Source organism: Dromaius novaehollandiae, chromosome 2 (assembly GCF_036370855.1).
Source record: "Dromaius novaehollandiae isolate bDroNov1 chromosome 2, bDroNov1.hap1, whole genome shotgun sequence".
Lineage (NCBI taxonomy): Eukaryota > Metazoa > Chordata > Aves > Casuariiformes > Dromaiidae > Dromaius > Dromaius novaehollandiae.
This window is the reverse complement of record NC_088099.1, coordinates 137134259-137152827: the sequence shown is the minus strand read 5'-3', so window position 1 is coordinate 137152827 and position 18569 is coordinate 137134259. Positions and strand designations below refer to the sequence as shown.

Sequence of the window (18569 nt, the reverse complement as noted above, 5' to 3'; positions counted from 1 at the left end):
AAAATTTACCATCTTCATAGAAGTTTATAGCAAAAATTATACTTTTTGATTGAAAAAAGTGAACACTGAGGCTGCATTCCTAATTAAGAATGCAATTAGCAGAACAGAGTGTAGTAATACAACATATTTAATGGTACATACTTGTGTAATTAATGATAGCATTGATTTTTCAGGAGTTCAGCTCTTCAGAATAAGTATGCTCAGTTACTGTTATGTATCGTTTTAGCGTAGTGCTGGAAGTATTCATCATGAGCAACAAGCAAATAATTAGTTTTGAGACAGAAGAATTGACGCTGTAAATATCAAAGTATCAACACACGGTTTTAAGAAAATGCCTGAAGTGTATGTAAGACAGATCAACTTCATGGTTGAACACATTCGTCCCAAAATGTGTTCTACTTCACGTGATGCACCAACTGCTCTCAGAGACTCAAGGTAGGAAACAAAACATCCAGTGCACGCTGGAACAGCTATCACTCAGGCAAGACAGAAATGCACTCCTACCCATGCAAGGATATTTTTCGTCATGCAGTGCCCCCATCTCCGGGCCTGGGTTGCACAACCACTACCACACCGCACCGCTGAGCACCGCCACTGCTGCTATCACTATCGAGCGATGTAAAGCTGATCTGCATAGTCACAATGTCATTCCCATCAAAGTCACTGCAGTGCACAATATTCTTATGAAGGTTTTATTTTTATTTACTCTAACATGGGAAGGCAGAACCTGGGGAACTGACCTGGATTATAACCCAGGGTATGACAGTCAGATTCAGCACCCAGCCATGGGATATTTGTGCTCATATCCTTTTGGGGGTGGCATGAAAACAGGAATCAGTTACCAGCAAAACATAACTCGTGTAATTTTGTCTGGAACTTGGTATCTTGCTCAGATAGTCTAATAAAAATAAAAATATACTGCTTCTGCTATAAACTTTGTTTCCCTTAATTTATAGCTGCATTAAGACCTCATCTAACCTAGACACAAACACTCACACACTCATGCTATTAGTATCCTGGGAGAGGCAAAGATAGTAGAAGACACACTACCAACCTGTATGATGATCATAAGAGAATTCTGAAAGTTAGCAGAGGATAAGTAAAAAGGTTTTAAAAGGGATTATTTCTTTCTGTGAAAGACCATGGCATTGTTTTGGTCAGAAGAAAGGTGCTTCCCATTAAAACAAATCTTTGTGGCTGTAAGAAAAACAGTCATGACACATTTTTTGCCAAACTTAAGCTAATATGTAAAATTAAATGAAATCCTGGCCTGGTTAAGTCAGAGGCAAGACTCCTATTGACTTCAAGAGAGACAGGACTTTAAACAGAATTTTCCCTAGTTTGGGGCTGTTTTCTTCCACAATTGTTCAAACTTGATTTAAATATAGATATATAGATATAAAACTCTCTCTCTCTCTGTATGTGTGTATATATATGTGTGTGTGTGTGTATATATATATATATGTAAATATTTAATTAAGTTAAATTTGAAGGCATACTTGGCAATCTTAAGTCATTTAATTTATTATCTTTGTGTGCTTTGTATCTAGATTGCTTTGGAGATGTCATTTATGGTTATACAAGTTACATATTTTTAATTGTGTTTTTAGTTTATTCTAAGCATCTACACTGAACCATTTCCAAAACTGCCACAGTTTTGGAAAGTTCCAACTACTTTTCATGGATGTAGTCTTTCACTGAAAGCACTGATATAAAGATAAGTAGAGTTACAGATAAATTCTAGATGGTGTGATAACACGGAAGAAAAAGGGACATTTGCAGTCCAGACCAACTTATTTAGGATCTCAGGAGTAGCAATAATGTTTGAGCAGCTAAACTATGATGAAGGCAAGGATAATTAATGGAGACAGTTATAAATAATAAATTTGAACTGGCTTTTTTTTTTTTTTTTTGACAATTAGAAAGGTCAAATCTAATTAGTACTCTAACAGTACACTGTTAAACAACTATTCACTAGCCAGAAACCAGAATGGCTGTCTTTTTTTAAAAAAAAGAAAAAAAAATCAGCTCTTCTATAAATAAATAAGTACAAATTCAATGTTAATTAGCCACTTGGCAGTAGATTTCATTTCTCCTACAACAATAGTAGTTAATAGACTTCCTAGCAATCTAAACCAGAGACTCATGATATCTCTAGCGAGCAACCAAGTGGCTTGAATAGAGTTTTATATACTGGAAAGCTATTCTGGAGGTGCTAAAATTACAAGTCAGGTTCAAAAATATATATTAACCCTCCCATCCCCCCTTTTTTTTATTTGATTGTCCTTTCATTGCTTTTCCTATTCTTTTAACTATGTCTCTTTGGAAAGACACAGTTTACAGCATACTAGAAAACTATACGTCATATTTACAAAATTACGCTAAACCATAGCATGGCAAGGTAATTTCAGGTAGTTAACCAACTTTAACAGGACCTTCAGTTTAGAAGGCAGTGGTTGTCCTAAGATCCAAACTTTTTGACTATTAGTATGACATATACATAAGATTTTAATGTGGCAATTACTTCAAAGACAATAAGCAATAGAAGTAGATGTTAAAAAAGATAACAGTATAGCAAAGTGTCTCATCTAAATTGTACTTTAAAGATAGCAATACTTTAAGTCATATTCAATAAGATGCAACAATTAGCTGCACATCCCTTTTCAATACTAAATACATAGTTTGAGTAAAAATAATAAATTCAAGTAGGTAAGAAGAGATTCCTGTACATCTCCTTGGGCGACTGATTCAACTCTACTTATGGGAAAATCTATACAGCATGAATTAGTTCACCACAAAACATGTTATTATTCTCAGTTTATTGTGGTCAGGCAATGAGAATACATGGGCCCATCGTGCCAGAACATGCTCATTCCAGCCCGAGGGACAGGATCCAACAAACAACACGTCTCACAGGCTGACAACAGGGAGTGGACCTTCCCCAGCCCTGCTTTCCAGAATGAAAAGTTGTCTTTCTTATTTAGCTCCAATAACATCATCTAACACCTTTGCAATTAGAGTTCCCTAGTTTAGAGATACTTAGAAAATTTATAGTGTTTTTCAGGTTCAGTAACTTTTTTGGAAATAAATACAAGCTTGTACATTATTTAATTACTTCTTCAACAAAATGAAGACAGAAAGAGGTAAGGAATTTCATTCAACATGCAGTTAACGAGAGACACTATAGGAAGCAAGACTGAGTTAAAACAAACTTGAGATACTATACAGTAATTATTTCTTTATTTCCTTACGATAAGTGATCTACAGCTGGTCTTTCAAGAATTCACACACACTTTATTACTAGCTTATTTGCATCTTCACTTCTATCTTCATTTTCATGTTCAGAGACAGTTTTGTCCTAAAACATCTCAATAAGCAGTAGAGTGTAACACAGTAAGTAAAAAGTTATCCGAGTTGAAGCTGCAGAAAAATTGATGCTTTGGAAAGCTGCCAGCCCTGATGAATCAGTTCAGACAACTTGCATTGATTAATGTTTCTACCAGAGGGTAGAAGAGGCTTTTCTAGAGTTTGCTTTGTCGCAGATCAGAAAGCATTATATGGTCTTCTAAAATATGTTAGTATCTGTCAAAATATTTCCAATGCTACAAAGAAAAATGAAGGAGCCACTAGAGATTAAAACACATGCTCTCAATGCCATGCTGTCCTTGATATCAATAGGAATTATGCATGTGAAATTAGAAAATATCTTATGTTAGAGAGTTTTCAAACTGAATACAACAAAAGATTAAATTTGAGTTATTAATATATAAAGATAAAATTAGTTTAATAGCAACTTTTACTTCAATTCAGTTCTTCAGAGAATGACCATCTCTGAACTACTATAATCACACAAGGATTCAAAAGCTAAAGAACCAAGCAACAGATGTATTAAACTAGAATCATGAGCATTAAAAATACAATTTGCATTCCCCACATCTTCATTAACTGGCATAAACTTTGAGAAAAGCTAGCATTATAAAAATTTAAGCAGTGTGTTTGGAAATATTTCACTCAGTGCAACGTAACAAGTTTTTTATAGCAAGCTGCTTTATTAATGCATTTTAATTGGCATTTTTAATGCTTTATAGCTTGCTTTTTTGAAGAATAAATCTCTTTCATAGAGCTTTTTTCAGCAGATAATTACACAGATAATATTCAGTAACAGCACTTTCACAACCTGTTGATAATGCTTCTATTTATACACCTATCATGAACCTTGTCTGAATGTCAACCTCACTGACACCAAACATACTGATGAAAGGAGAGCAAGAAAAAAAAAAAAAGAGGGAAATTAAAAACAAGAAGAAGAAGAAGAAGTAGGGACTTTACTCCATTAAACCTTCTAAATTGCTAGGAAAATTCTTTTTTTTTTTTTTTTACTCTGCTGCCATTTTAGTACCACTACAGTAAACAGATAAGTTAAATTTACCTAAGTGTGCTTTTTTTGCACTTAACTGTTTCAGAACACTGAAGCCTTCTGTCACCAACAGAAGAAAATCTTACTTTTCCCCAGACACTGTAAAAATCTAGGGAAAAAAATCGCTTTAAGGGATGCTAATTGACAAGTCTGCCAATTTCAGAATTCACTTATTTGTCCCCTTCTCACTGCAGTACACGGAATTCACCTCCATGAAGTTCTGCGTAATTCTATTTCACTCTCCTTCCACTCTCCTCTCTCCCCAAAGTATTTTGTGGGGCATTTCCAACTGAACAGATTTCTTTGAAAATTCATTTCACTAAATTGAGCCTTGATTATCTCAGTTGACTTGTTCACTCATATTTCAATTACAGGCAAGCTGCTAACATGCAGAAAATAAAAATCTCAACATTCATATCACAACTGTCATTCATATCATAACTATTTTGTATTAAAAACCATGCCCAACTGCAAAGCAAGTCTTCAATTTTGTTGATCTAAGAATACATAAAAACATAATCTTGTCTGATCGAGAATATCAGTTCTGCAATGGTATTTTCACACAAAAGTGGGTCTCTTTTCGACAGCTAGATAACGAACTGGCAGAATTGATGAGGCTCCCACTGCAGAAGGTAGTCTTGCAGCTCACTTTTTATCAGTTACACTAACCACTTTCAACATTGTACATGAAGCTGTCAGCTAAGGAGGTTGATTGCACAGATAGAGACTATTTTGTGAAGTTCCCTAAGACAGATATATTTTTCAAGTGCTTCCTGACTACTGAAAGAGAGAGAGAGAGAGCGCACTTGCTAAGACTTGGCAGCCAATAGATCACTACTTTTACTGAATAATTTGATTCCCGTCTTGCTTGGGCTCTACTTCTTTCAAGCCAATGAACTAATTCACTATACCATTAGACATATTTATGTATCACAAACTCTTTAAATTCCAATTAATAGAGAAAGGGGGATTTTTTCAAAACCTTACAGATGGCTCAAAAGCAAGAGACCTGTAAAAAATAACCATTCTAAAGGCTGATTTGGTCAAATATAGTTTCACCGATTCAGATGGTGCTAACCATCTCCTTTGTGAATTGCAAGTTATCACTAAAGTAGGATTGAGAGAAAAAATGGGATGGAAGGAGGAAACACTTTGAAATGGTACAGAATTTGATAAGGCAACCATAGGACTAAGTAAAATTAGCATAAAGTGGATCTGAAAGTGGTTAGAAAATTTTCTAACAAAACTAGTGAAATTGCCAATGGCTAAGTAGAGGCATCAAGTAGCTTAATGATTCAGATAAGAAGTTTCCCAGCTTTTTGGACCTGGACTACCATCAACTCTCAGATTGGGCTATGTATAATCTTATCTTTAAACTTTTAAACAAGATTGTTGTAGAGCCAATACCATACCCTAAACCAGGAGCAGATCTCTTACCTTGATCACATATTGTACAGCATAAACTTATTAAATCTGCATAACATCAGCATGAATTTTGGAAGAAAGGTTCAAATGCAAAGTGACTTCAACATAGTACAGAAATGGTCTGAAGAGAGTGAAATAAAATGACGGTGAGTGCAGAGTACTAAATCTTATTAAAAATAATTGACTGCACAAGTACAAGATCAGGAACAAACAGCTGTAGTTTTACCAGAGCCAGAGTGTTAGAACAGATCAAACTGAAAATGGGTCAAGAGGTCATACTACTGTAAAAAAGAAATAAATAAATGAATGAATATCACAGATCTTTAAACTGGAATGTTTTACATGAGACATAGAAATTAATTCTTCATTCTGTACCAATTAAAGCTTCAACTGATAATGTTAAAACTTCAAAAATATTGTGGTCCAAGACAGAGAAAGTCTGGGGCAGGGGCAGAATACGATGTAGATTGTGATCCAGAAAATATGACCTATAAGAAAATACTGGGAAAATTAGGAATAATTAGTTTAAAGAGAAGCCTGAGGAAGGACCTAATAAACCTGTAGAAATATCTAATTTTTCTGGAATAGAATGCCTGAAGATCTTGTGGGATATTCACTGCTAGAAGTTTTTAGGACAAAAGATTAGATGAACGTCTATTAGAGATGACCTAGACCAGGCAGTCTTCAAACCACTGGAGTCAAACTTTATAGAAACAGAGACTTGGACTGGTTTCCAGGACAATAAGCTATAGTCATTAAAAATAAATAAATACATGCATTGGATCCCCAAAATATTTGTCATTATTGATGTACCTACTATCTATGCTTTTAAATTCCTTTCCAGATACATTTTCCAGTTTTCTGTATTTAATAGGATCCTGCCTTATTATTTGGAGCCAGTTTACATAATCACTTCTCAAATTAAGCATACTTACTTAGGTATACTACTGTCCTACTAGGATTAATTAGAATTAATAATTCATTGCTACTAATGTTCAGAGTATCTGGCCTTGGTTAACCATCTTTTGACTAGTCCAAGGCTGGTACTTCACAAAGAAATAGGGACAGTTTGTAAACATTTTTCTGATGGAGTTACTGCTTGGAAGAAGTTGAGGTTGTTCTTTTGGTTAGGTTATAGTAATTTAAAGGGCAAGTAAGTCCAGTCTTTCCTCCTTTCAACTTCTGCCTTCACTGGAGTGATCCCTTCAGCAGATCCACCTTTTCACTGTGCTCATTTTACAGTTCTTTTTAACTTTTCAGCAATATAATTAAGATATGGCACAAAACCAATAAATATCATTGAGTTCTTCTTATAAACCATCCATGGATTTTTCCTAAAGTACTGTATATTTATCTACTTCCTACTCATATGCTGTACCTGCCTTGTGGGGGGGGAGTTGTTTGTTTTTTGTTTTTTTTCTTTCCCCTCCATATTCTACATATGGGAAAGGCAACATCTGCTTTTATCAAAGTTTGTCCAATTCACATCTCTACTGGCACTACCTGTAATTTCATAAAGAGGTTCTGGTGACAGACCTTTACTGTTCTTTATGCAGTGAGTGTACAGAGCCAAATCCTGCTCATCTTATTCTGCCTAACCCCTTCAAAAATATTGATATGAATGAGGTGAGAAAGAATTCACGTTTGTATGCAAGTACATGCAAATTATTTTGCTTGTCATGAAATAGCGATATATCGAACAATAAACTGATTTTATGGATGAACACTTCCGTTCCACTGCCTTTGCAACCAAAAAGTTGTTTACTATTCCATTAACTCCAGGGCCAAGAACATTATGCAACCATTAAAAAGCTACACCTCAGACACATTCCTAATGGGCTGGTATTTATAGGCAATAAGTAGGGCCAGTGTTTGGGCACACTAAATTACACATGCAACATTCTAGACATGGGGAGAAGAAAAGACAAGTGTCAAAAATTGTTAGTAAAAACTGCCCAAGTTCAAAGCCTGCATTTTAATCAAAATACATTTTATTTCATAACAAAAATTGATTTAAAATATTTAACTAATTGTTCAAAAGAATTTTAAGATGACTTTTGGCTCAAGTACAGGCATGCAGAGGCAGGTGGGAAGCACGAACAGCGTTCTTCCTTCACATTTCCCAAGGAAGACCATGTTTGAAATTAACAGTGCTCAGAAAAAAGTTTTATCTAACTTGGAATGGGAGCTGAGTGCTGCCAAATGGGTATTTTAGGTAAGGTCTTTCAATAAAAGTAAGTTAAGCACAGAAATACTGATGCTCCAGTTTTATAAAAGTGCAAGTAAGATCTCTCTGCTGTACGTGAGGTCCAGCTTTCAAAATTACACAAATGAATTAGATAAATTTTAAATGATTTCTGAAGTCAGCAAGATTTAAAATTCACAGTCCCAAGTCAGCTGATTGAATTGGCCAACTGCATGTAAATCAATGTAAATGTATATCAATTGTAAACTGTATATCAATTTTCTAAAAATAAAAGACAACTCAAGACAGGATAAATGCATCAGAGCCCTGTGATCAGCAAAAGGGCACTGTTTGGCAGCATGCCTTGCATTGATACTGAGACATGCCTCTCAACTTGACAAAGGAAAAATAGTAAATAAAGCTATCAGTGAAAATGAATAAGTCTAGGTCAAAAGCTTGTTGAGGTTTCCTGTTCCCATTTATAAACTATCCTTTTACTACTGAGCACACAAAAAAAGTACTTCTGCCACTACTAAAAGTATAGACTTCTTTAGAAAACATGGTGGAATACACATTTGGTATTTTGGGCAGAAATGAAGAGTCCACTGAAATTCTTATCCATCCACTGATACAGGAGAACATTGTATTTACCCCTATTTTTGGCCTCAGTCTCACAATCAGGTCTACACAGGCAATTTTGCAGCAAGATCTCATCCCTCAGCACAAGGAAAGGTAAAGAATACAAGTGCAGAAGAAACCAAAACAATGCACCTTGCCAATATACTATAATATAGCTTCTTGCTTTGAAAAACATGTCCTGCTTCATGATGCTCATGGAAGTCAGCTTATGGCTTGAAGTAATGGCATCCTTAAAACGACATCGCTGTAAGTCTTAGTTTTTATCACTAAATGAGTCCTTCTATCCTCTTGAGACAGAGACTTGATTCACTACACTCCCTCATTACAGCAGAAGAGCTGTCATCGTGCTGTTTTGGAAACATTACGAGGTTATAATTTGCTCAGAAGCAGGTGCACTGAAAGATGCACTCCCCCACACTTCATTAGCACAATGCAAAAAGACATGTCAGTTAGAAAACATGCCAAACATGAAGGGCAATTATACACAGTTCTTGATTAATTTATGAAAAGCAGAGTGAGGGAATTTTCAGCAATTAACTACTATGTTCCACTAGTTGTCAAACATGGGTCTCTTGACCACTCCAAGGTAATGCAAAGCTTGCCAAGTCTCTTCAATGACTGTCAATATTACACTTTTAATTTCACAATTGTGTGTATCAAAATGATTGCACTATCTTCTTTCCCATGTCTTCTTCATTTCAGAATGTTTTTTTCTATACTTGTAAATTACACTAATTTTTACTACTGATGCTTGTTACCTTAGTTGCAAAAGAGATAAGGATTGCTTCTGATGTTCATTGAGCGAGGCACTTCTTTTACTGTTACATGCATACTAAGAATTGTAATGATCTTGAAACTTCAAAGAAGGTGTGGGATCTCCTGAGCTACCTTAATGTCTGAACCAAAGAAAAAAATTCTATCATGTTTCTGGAAAAAAAATATATATATATATATTTTTTTTCAGGGCCACATTATTTAGACTTAGCTCTAACATTACTTTTTAAACTGTTTCCATGCACTTGTATCCATATATATGTAATAGCCAACCATACAGAAATACCCTGTTTGTACAATGATGAACAAGTAAGGATAAAACTTCATTGGAAAGATGTGGTCCCTAAAAGCTCTGTGGTCCCCAGACACTTTAAATTGAAAACACGGGTTCATCTTAGAGTCCCTTGAAGGAAAACTATTATACATGCAATGATATGCATACATATATGCAATTATTATTACTATTATTTTTAATATTACCATCACCTTAAGTACAGATTCTGTTTTTTCCCCCTTTGGATCACAAAGCCTGTTCTTCAAAAGCAAAAATACCAGCGTTGGTTAAGTGAGAAGGTATCCAGACTAGAATTACGAAGAAAGGTGCTTAGCCTAGAATCTCCAAGCAACTTGGCAGAACAAAAAGGGAGCTGGCAGCTTAATTTTTCATAAACTGGCCTCACTTCTCGAAAGTACTTTAAGAGAAGGGAATACTTTCTCTACCCTACTTATCCTAAGCAGTGAATTGAAATATAAATTGTATTGAAAGGGAACAGAAAGGAGTGCACAAAGCCCTCTGCTGTTGTAACACACTTTTGCTCAATCGCACAGTGAAAGGATAAGATGACTTTTGGTACAGTCTCCTCCATTTCTTTCACTAGAGCCAAGCAAAGCCCTTAAGTTCTCAGTGTCCTGCAGCAGTTAATGATGCATACTATTTGGTAATATGTCCCAAAGCTAAACTAACAATTATGTAATTTCTACATTTTCATGAAAAAGCTTACCACTTCCTGGTCTTACGTTCTGATGTCTTAGAGTCATTTTCCAGTTGCAGTCATTGGGAATCTAATCCCCTGAGAATTTAGCAAAGACCTCAGCATCTGGTCATGAGATATGAGTATCATCATTGTTGAAAGAAAATGATTTTAGCTGCCTTTTTTTGCAGCTTCTACCATAAGTTACAAATGTGCATGTGTGTGTACACATGTATGCGTGTGTGCACATGCTTGTATCCTTCCCCCATTTGCCTAAACAGTATTAAAATTGAAAGGTGTAGAAGAAGAAAAGATCTCTGGCTCAAATTACCATACAATGGTTTTAATCACTTTTACTGCCTTAGATTTAGTGATTTAACACACTGTATTTCCAGTTTGATGCTCCATAGAGACAGCAATACAGTGCTCCACAGATGGATGATTCACATGACCTAGAAAAAAATGTTCTGTTTCATTTTGTTTATAAGATCATGAACAACAGGAGGAAAAAAAAATAGAGCTTGGGCACGTGTTTCCATGGGTTTGCTACGTATTTGTATTCTTAGACTACACGTAGGATTAAAATGAATTGTGGTTACAACTGCTTTTGCAGGTGATATTGCAAATATTTAAATGAGTTGTTATTGTCACTCACCTGATTAAACTGACAATTAGTTTTCTAACAAACCATTAGATATTTATCAGCCAGCAGAAACACAACAGTTATTACGCACAGAAGTGGCCCACTGGATGGGTTGGAACAGTATTTTATATTTAAAAACACTAAAAAAATATAATTATGTATAAAGTAAAATTTAAAAATTAGGAAAAGATATTAGTAAAACTCTATCAAGGATTATAACAATAGATTTTATTATATGAAAAAATATAATTAAATTACAGGAAAGTGTTCAATCTCATTCACGTAGACAGCCAAACCAGCCTTTTACACTTCAACTCTCCTCACCATCAGCTGTTAAAGTTGTGCCCTGTACTGGTACTCAGTTGAAATGAGCAGCATACAAGTCCCAACTGTATGGGCTGGTAATTGTTCATCAGTGTCATGAACAAACTGCTTCACAGAGGATGACTGGCTTCCAAACACTGAATCCCCATCTGGTGAGACCTAATGAGCAATGGAGAGGCTTGAAGGTAATGAAGCAAGTCCCTTTTTTGGCAGATGTTACTTGATAGCTGTATCTTGGGATCTTAGCAGCACTACTGTTGCCTTTTATCATTATCTTCTTGAAGATATTAATATCTTCATCATATCAGGATAAAGCTCGTGGAAAACACAGGATCTTTTTCTCTACAACAGATTACATTTTATGTAGATATGTCTTGTATCTAACTCATTTAGTAAGCCTTGATTTCAAGAGGCTGTATCTGTGTTCAAAGTTTGTTGAACTGTGCTTGTTCAAGTGCTTTAGCTCATGCTTTCTGCAAGTGGGTAGCTGAATCCCAGCAGCAAATAAAATTGACCTAACAAGCCTGTCAGGGTGTTTCTCCTCCTCCCTCCCCAAGGCAAGGGGGAATAAGCACAGTTCTGGGCCACTGCTCATCACATGCATCTTGTGGCACACATGTGCCGCACAGGATCTCATCAAGGGAGCACCACAAAGCCACAGAGCTCCAGTCTCTCTGCATCCTGTTCAGCAGCTCTTTGCTCTCCCCAGGGAGGGATTCCTGACACTGTTACCTGAATCGTGCAGGTTTCCCCCAAGGTATGCAGCTCTTAAATAGCAAGTGTATTGCTGCATACTTCAGCTCTCAGAAAGGCAGAGTATGAGCAGCTACTGGACTGAGAAGCAGTCAGAAACTACCTTCAAAAGGGCACAGGTGTTTCTTCTAGCCACAAGCTCCATCTAAAAATTTGCCTGTTGCTGATAGGAAAAGCCTACCTCACAATATCAGGCCCAGGATAGTACTCTTAATCCCTTCAGCATTTAAACAAACAAACAACAAAACCCCAAAACAACAACAACCCCCCTGCCCCGAATTACATTTTATTCCACTAGGAAATGAAATGGCCAAAAAGAAAAAAAATCAATTCGTGATTTCTTGGCCAAATTGCTGCAACACACTTGGGAATAAGAGAATCCTGAATGACACAAAACATAATGAAGTTAACCTGAATACCTTCCCTTATTATACACTGAGTATCAAATGAATGCTAAGCTCCTAGCTGGAGCTTCAAAATTCTTAGCAAGTTTAGACCTTTAAGAGGCAGATTAAGATGTAAGCACTTCCAAAGCAGTTGTGATCCTTAGCAGTAATGACAAAACTCATGGAAAGTAAATACTGCTGGAGACGAGGGACTCTCAGCTGCTGTGGAATTCACTTTCAAAAAAAGTGAAAGTTTGCGTTTACCCAAATAAACTGGAATATTAAGCCTTTTCTAGCATTTTCAATGCATTTTTAAGATTGCATCTAATGTGAAACATTAAGAATTCTTGCTAAGATTTAAAGAGAAACTATTCTAATGTTCCCCAGTTTCTCTCCCTCATATCTGAATCACTTTCCATTGTAACCAAATTTGCCAGCTACCTTTATATGCTACAGCTGAAAGACTTCTGTCCAGAAGATCCATTTGTTTTTGCTTTAGGAATTTTATGGAATTCCTCTTCCCATGCATCAGCATTTGCAGCCCTACCCTACTCTTTCTATTCATTAGTAGCAGTTGTTCAAAGTCCCTGCTTTTTTGTCCACATACGGTGTCCTGTGGGCTTACAGATATCCACTGCTCTAAGGAATTTGAAAGTTGTTTTTATAGATTTTTCTTGAGCAGATTCTTCATGGTTCTTGCATAAAAAAAAGTTTTGTTCTTTTTTATAATCCAAGAAGCATGGAATTATCAGAATAAAACATCTTTGTGGTAAGTAGTGTGTTGCCACTGCTAAAACTTAAGAAAAACAGTTGTTAAACTAAGTTCTCTCAAAACTGCTCTGCATAATTACATTAAATATTTCTTTAACCTTTCAGAAGTATTTATCCTATTTTTAAAAATATGTGAATAACTACAGGTTTGCACATTTAACTCCAGGGTTTTACAAAGATGATAGGTTGGAAGATATTCAGTGAAATATATACCTGATGGAAAAAAAGCATTATCATGATCCTGGAATTTCTTTCACAGAGTTTGTTATATTTCATCTTTATAAAAATCAGAAAGTTAAAAAATGTACATCAAGCATTTAGGTTAATAGAGTTTTACTAAGGCTAACTAGCCAGCATGCTTTGTACATGCTTCCACCCCCCCCCCCTTTTTTTTTAGATATTCATTCAAATAGACATATCAGAGTATTTGTCATGATTCCTTGATTAATGGCCAACAAAGCAGGCAGCACAGAGATCAGTGTCCTTGAAGGAAGTGCCTGGTACTCACAGCCAGACACACACAGATAAGGAGCGGTCTGAAACACTGTCATTCACATTCAGAGCCTCCACTTTCTTTTAAGCCAGGTGGTTTAAGTAGCTGCTTTAATAGCTAGGTACCAAGGAAAATCCCGCAGTCCTCAGGAGAAGAGATCTGAGCAATCTACTCCACAGCTCCCTCCTGATTCAGGAGGCCAGGGCACCCGCTCACACTTTTCAGACCCAAATCACAGTCAGGAGCTTGGACATAGTCACAGTAACAACTCTCAGGAGCCACAGGACCTCTCTGCCTAGATTTGATGAACACCAGAAAAGCAAGCATAGGGTCTGCCAGTAGCTGCTCCATGGCTTCTAATGGGCCAGTTTTCCAAGACGAAAGTTCATTTGTCACCTGCAGATGACCAGAAATATCTAACTCTTGTCAGCATCCTTGAGCAGCTTCAAAGATGTGTCCTTCCTAAGCCCTCTCACTGCTCCAAGTGCAATTAATGCTAAGACAGAACACCAGTCACTCAGGCAAGGACAGGACTTATTTTTATTAAGGTCTTAAATGCCTACTCGTGTAGATCTGTGAAATGAATTGTGCCAGGGCACTATAAATTCCAAAGCCTGGTACTATCACATAAGAAAGAAGAAATCCTTCATAAAATGAATACCTCCTAATAACCACTAAGATAGAAAAGAATTGAAAATTGAAAAACTTCTCTAGTCTTTGTACCTGCCAATACCTCCTTTAGAACAAAGGAAGGGAAAAAAAGAAAAAAAAAAAGAAAACAATTGTAAAGCATGACCTCACTTTTTTTTTTTTTTTTTTTTTTTTGTGACTACCTGAAGATAAAAAGGTAGGCTCAGCTAAAGAGAGATCTGATGTTTTATTGCATTTCTCTTCTAATACCGTCCTTTATTCACACAACCATTTGCCCATTCATCTAACAAGGGAATTGAAATGAGAACATTCAGTTCCTTTATTTTATTCTCACTTTCATAACAATACATATGAATCATAGTCCACATTATCTTGGAGTGCTACAACTTTGAGTCCAGTATCTTCACTTTCTTTTCACTGTGAATCTACAAGGAAGTATTCTTGAAGTGCCATCTCGTCAGTTAACAAGGTAATACCAGAGACTTGCTTTGTTTCTCATTCTTTGACTCTTCAGGCTTCAGCTTTCTATATTTCCTTTTGAAGTGGTTTATGAGAAAGGCCATTGCATAATGTTAAAAGTCAACGCATCCAAGTTGCTTCTGACTCATGGTCTACTATAATCAGCACAAAGATTCCTACTGACATGAATGGATTTGGGAACCAGCGCTTACTACTCTTGGTGATAGTTACAAGTTCTGCTAGATGGTAGAATCACATACTCAAAAAAACAGAGATCAGCAAGAAAACAGCAATGGACTGCAAAACCTATCTACTCCAAAAGGTAATGAATACGCCTGTTATCAGCATAATATTTTCTTAAGTTGTATCTACCTTTGATTTCTTGCAAGACATGATTCTTTTTTTTAAGCAAGGAAGGAGGAGAAGAAAGGCTCCAGGCCCAAGAAGCTTATCCGTTGCTCACTTGCATTTCCCCCTGCAAGCCAAACATCTGGTCAATAGAAAAAAAATAAAGCCCACGTTGACACCCTCAGTGTCACAGTTACTGTAGTGGCAGCTTAAAACAGCTGCAGGTGATGGCCGCTTAGAGCAGCTTCATTGCCTGCAGCCCTTATGGTTAAGCAAAAGAGCCTTAGATGCTCCAATCCAGCTGGATTTATCAACTTGAGTACTTATTCCAATCCTAAAACCAGTTCAACCAACAAGCCCTGCTGGACGCATACCAGCAACCTGAGACTACTTTAGGTTTCCATCCTATTCATTTTAACAGGACTACTAGGTTGGGCAGTGCAAGACCACAGGTGGCTTGGCACAGACCAGCTTGGATCCAGCAGAACAGATGCCTAGTAAGCCCAGCCAGACACACACTGGCTTCACAAAGAGTCACTCGGATGTGTCTGCATCGTACTACCTGACACCTGTGAGATGGGGGATGAGGGGGGGATGGGGCAGAAGCACATGAAATGCCTGCAGTCGTGGCAGGACGGGTGCATGCAGAAGATGCACGAGTCCCAGCACTTTTCTGCAGTTCTGCCCTCTAGAGCACGCGTCTCCCATGGCATTTCCCTCTTGACAATAAAAACAGATCATAAATAACAACACTGCTGCAGGAGAATGCACAGGTTCTGAACTCTCTGGAGCCTCCACAGTCATCTCATGTATTTTAAAATTGTTTTGGGGAGAAAGATGAAAAAGTCTACACACTTAAACTACTATAGATCAAAGACAAGGACATATTCCATAGGCAAGCAGTTCCAAAAACAAAAACAAAAAAAACAACCAACCACACACACAACCACACACAAACCACCACATCTGGTTAGCTGTTCTTTCTAATTTATGCCAAACACACATAAGCAGACCTAATACTCAATTCCCCTCCCACACCTAGAAAAATGTACACCTATTGCAAAAGGTTTGATATAAGACTTCAGATTTCAAGGTGCTCAAAAGAAGGCATGTAGCATTGCTCTCATTTCACTGCTGCATAAATTAAGATGAAATATCTCTTTTGCAATGCTTAAAAAGCTGAATGGCAGAGAAAGGATTTTTTTCTTACTCAGGATGAAATGCTCCATGGAACCATGCTGTATACATCGGCTTGCTTTATTTCAGATACACTTGACCACTCAGCTGTTTCTGGTTTGTCATTTCCTTTGGAGTCAGACAGGAAAAAAAGTGAAGGAAAAAACCCAAACTTCTGATGAATAAAGCAGGTGCTAGAAATCAAAAAACAGGTTGAAAAGTTCTCTGAGAAAAAGGGTTAAGCAAGGAAAGGAATCAAATAATGTATCTTCACCACCCAACCCAAAGCAATGTGGTAGTAGACAGTAGTTGCAGGCAAACCCAATGCATGTAAAGGGAACAGTTTAGCTATGACAGCTCAAGCTATTCAGAGTATGTTAGCTTGACCAAAGCTCAGAGCTTATGCTATTAATTTGCCTTCAAATCCTGAAATAACAATGTATTCTGTAGAGATTAAGAAAGAAATGCATTGCATAACATCGCAGCATTAATTTCTAACAAAGGACATCCCTCTGTACTGTCCCGAGAAAGAGCAGCTAGTTTCCTACTGTTTGAACATTTCTATATGAATATAGAAAGCTGACAAGCAACAATTTCTGGGCCCCTAGAAGCATTCATTTAAATGTATTTAACTGTACCTTTAGAGCAAAGACCTCTGCTTACTCTGCATGAATAGATTAATTTAGAAATTGTCCATTAAGATTGCAGGAATACATGACGATTCTAAGTTTGCTGAGTATTTTCACCATGGTTATCTAATCTTTTTCTGATTTTCAATAGCATCTTAATCCTCTAAGTTGCACTTAATTTGATATCATGAATCATTAGCTGAAACAAAGGAAGAAAGCATTTCTTTATTGAACAGAAATTACAGATAATGGCAATAAGTGCTAATCTTGGGACATTTTTCACATCTCGAGATTTAATTGAACAAAGACTAAGAACATCTGGGCAAACCAAACCAAATAAATGAAGGGTGCTGCAGACACTGTTAATATTTTGGTGTTTGGTGAACCAAAACCAAACCAAACTAACCAACCTAGAAATCCTAAACCCCACTTAGTTCTAGATCTTTTTTCAAACTAAACAATATTGCCCAAATGCAATTGAAACACATAGCTCATGTTGATCTACTGGTTTTGTTGGTGTGGGATCTCTTTTGTCATCACAAGGGATTTTGAAGTATTTTGGTCTTGATCCAGTTTAGAACTTTATATATTCAAATTTCAATTTTCTACAAAGACTTGTTTCCCTAGATCAACAAACACTAAAGTAAAAAACCCAAATGATAAGGTGATAAATAGAAGTTGAAGGACATATCAGCAGAAAACAAAAATGTCAGTCTGAAAAATATTGCTAAGTGAAAAAATATAATTTTAAGTATTTTTGAAGAGCTTCTATACATTACTGTAGGCTCATGTCAAAAATAATTGCAACTATGCAAAGTATATTGTCTAAATACGTGATAAACACAGTTGAAATCTCACACTGGACCCTACCTGCTCCAAAGGTCATAGGACCTCTTCTTTTATTTATTTATCCTACCAATATCAACTTACCAACCCTTATTGTTATTCATTTGTTTTTTTTCCTCCAGTTCCCTAGCATGGAATCACATTAATGCATGAGAAACATTTTCTTTAATGACACCCAAGATATTTTCTTTGTTACAGACTAAAATGTGAAAACATAGCTAGGATATATCATAATTTAAATATACCCTTAAAAGCTCAGGGACTTCATTAGCTTCATTAGTTTTCACACAGCTTCATTAGTTAGTAAGATAGTGCTGGAAACCAGAAATGATTCAGCTACAGGGTCAGTTTTAAATGGACCACAAGAAGCCAAGAAGCCAACTACTTTTCCTTTCTGCAGGACGTGAGCAAGGCCCTGACCCACACAGAGAACATAAAAGCAGAAAAATTATGAATCTTACTGAAATGGAAATATACTATTTATCCAAATTGACTCTTCTGGGCATATTTAACTTCCCATCACATGGAGCAACATTTTGTTATCTCTGTAACTCCTAGCAAAGTGTTTATTCTCTATCAGCTGGCACATATGGTACTATATAACACAGTTGCCGTAGCTCATGAAAACAAGAGTTTCATCGTAGATACTCTGCCAAAGGGTGTAAAACCTGAGTTCAGA

At 36.5% G+C, this 18569-nt stretch overlaps 1 long non-coding RNA gene across 1 annotated transcript; it reads right to left on the bottom strand.

The window, feature by feature from the left end:
• Positions 1 to 14712: 14712 nt before the first annotated feature.
• Positions 14713 to 18240, bottom strand: LOC135327352 (uncharacterized). Its single transcript, XR_010387468.1, has 3 exons — positions 17054 to 18240; positions 16450 to 16609; positions 14713 to 15366 (listed from the first exon to the last, which is right to left on the bottom strand). It is a non-coding gene; the product is annotated as an uncharacterized LOC135327352 (long non-coding RNA).
• Positions 18241 to 18569: the final 329 nt, after the last annotated feature.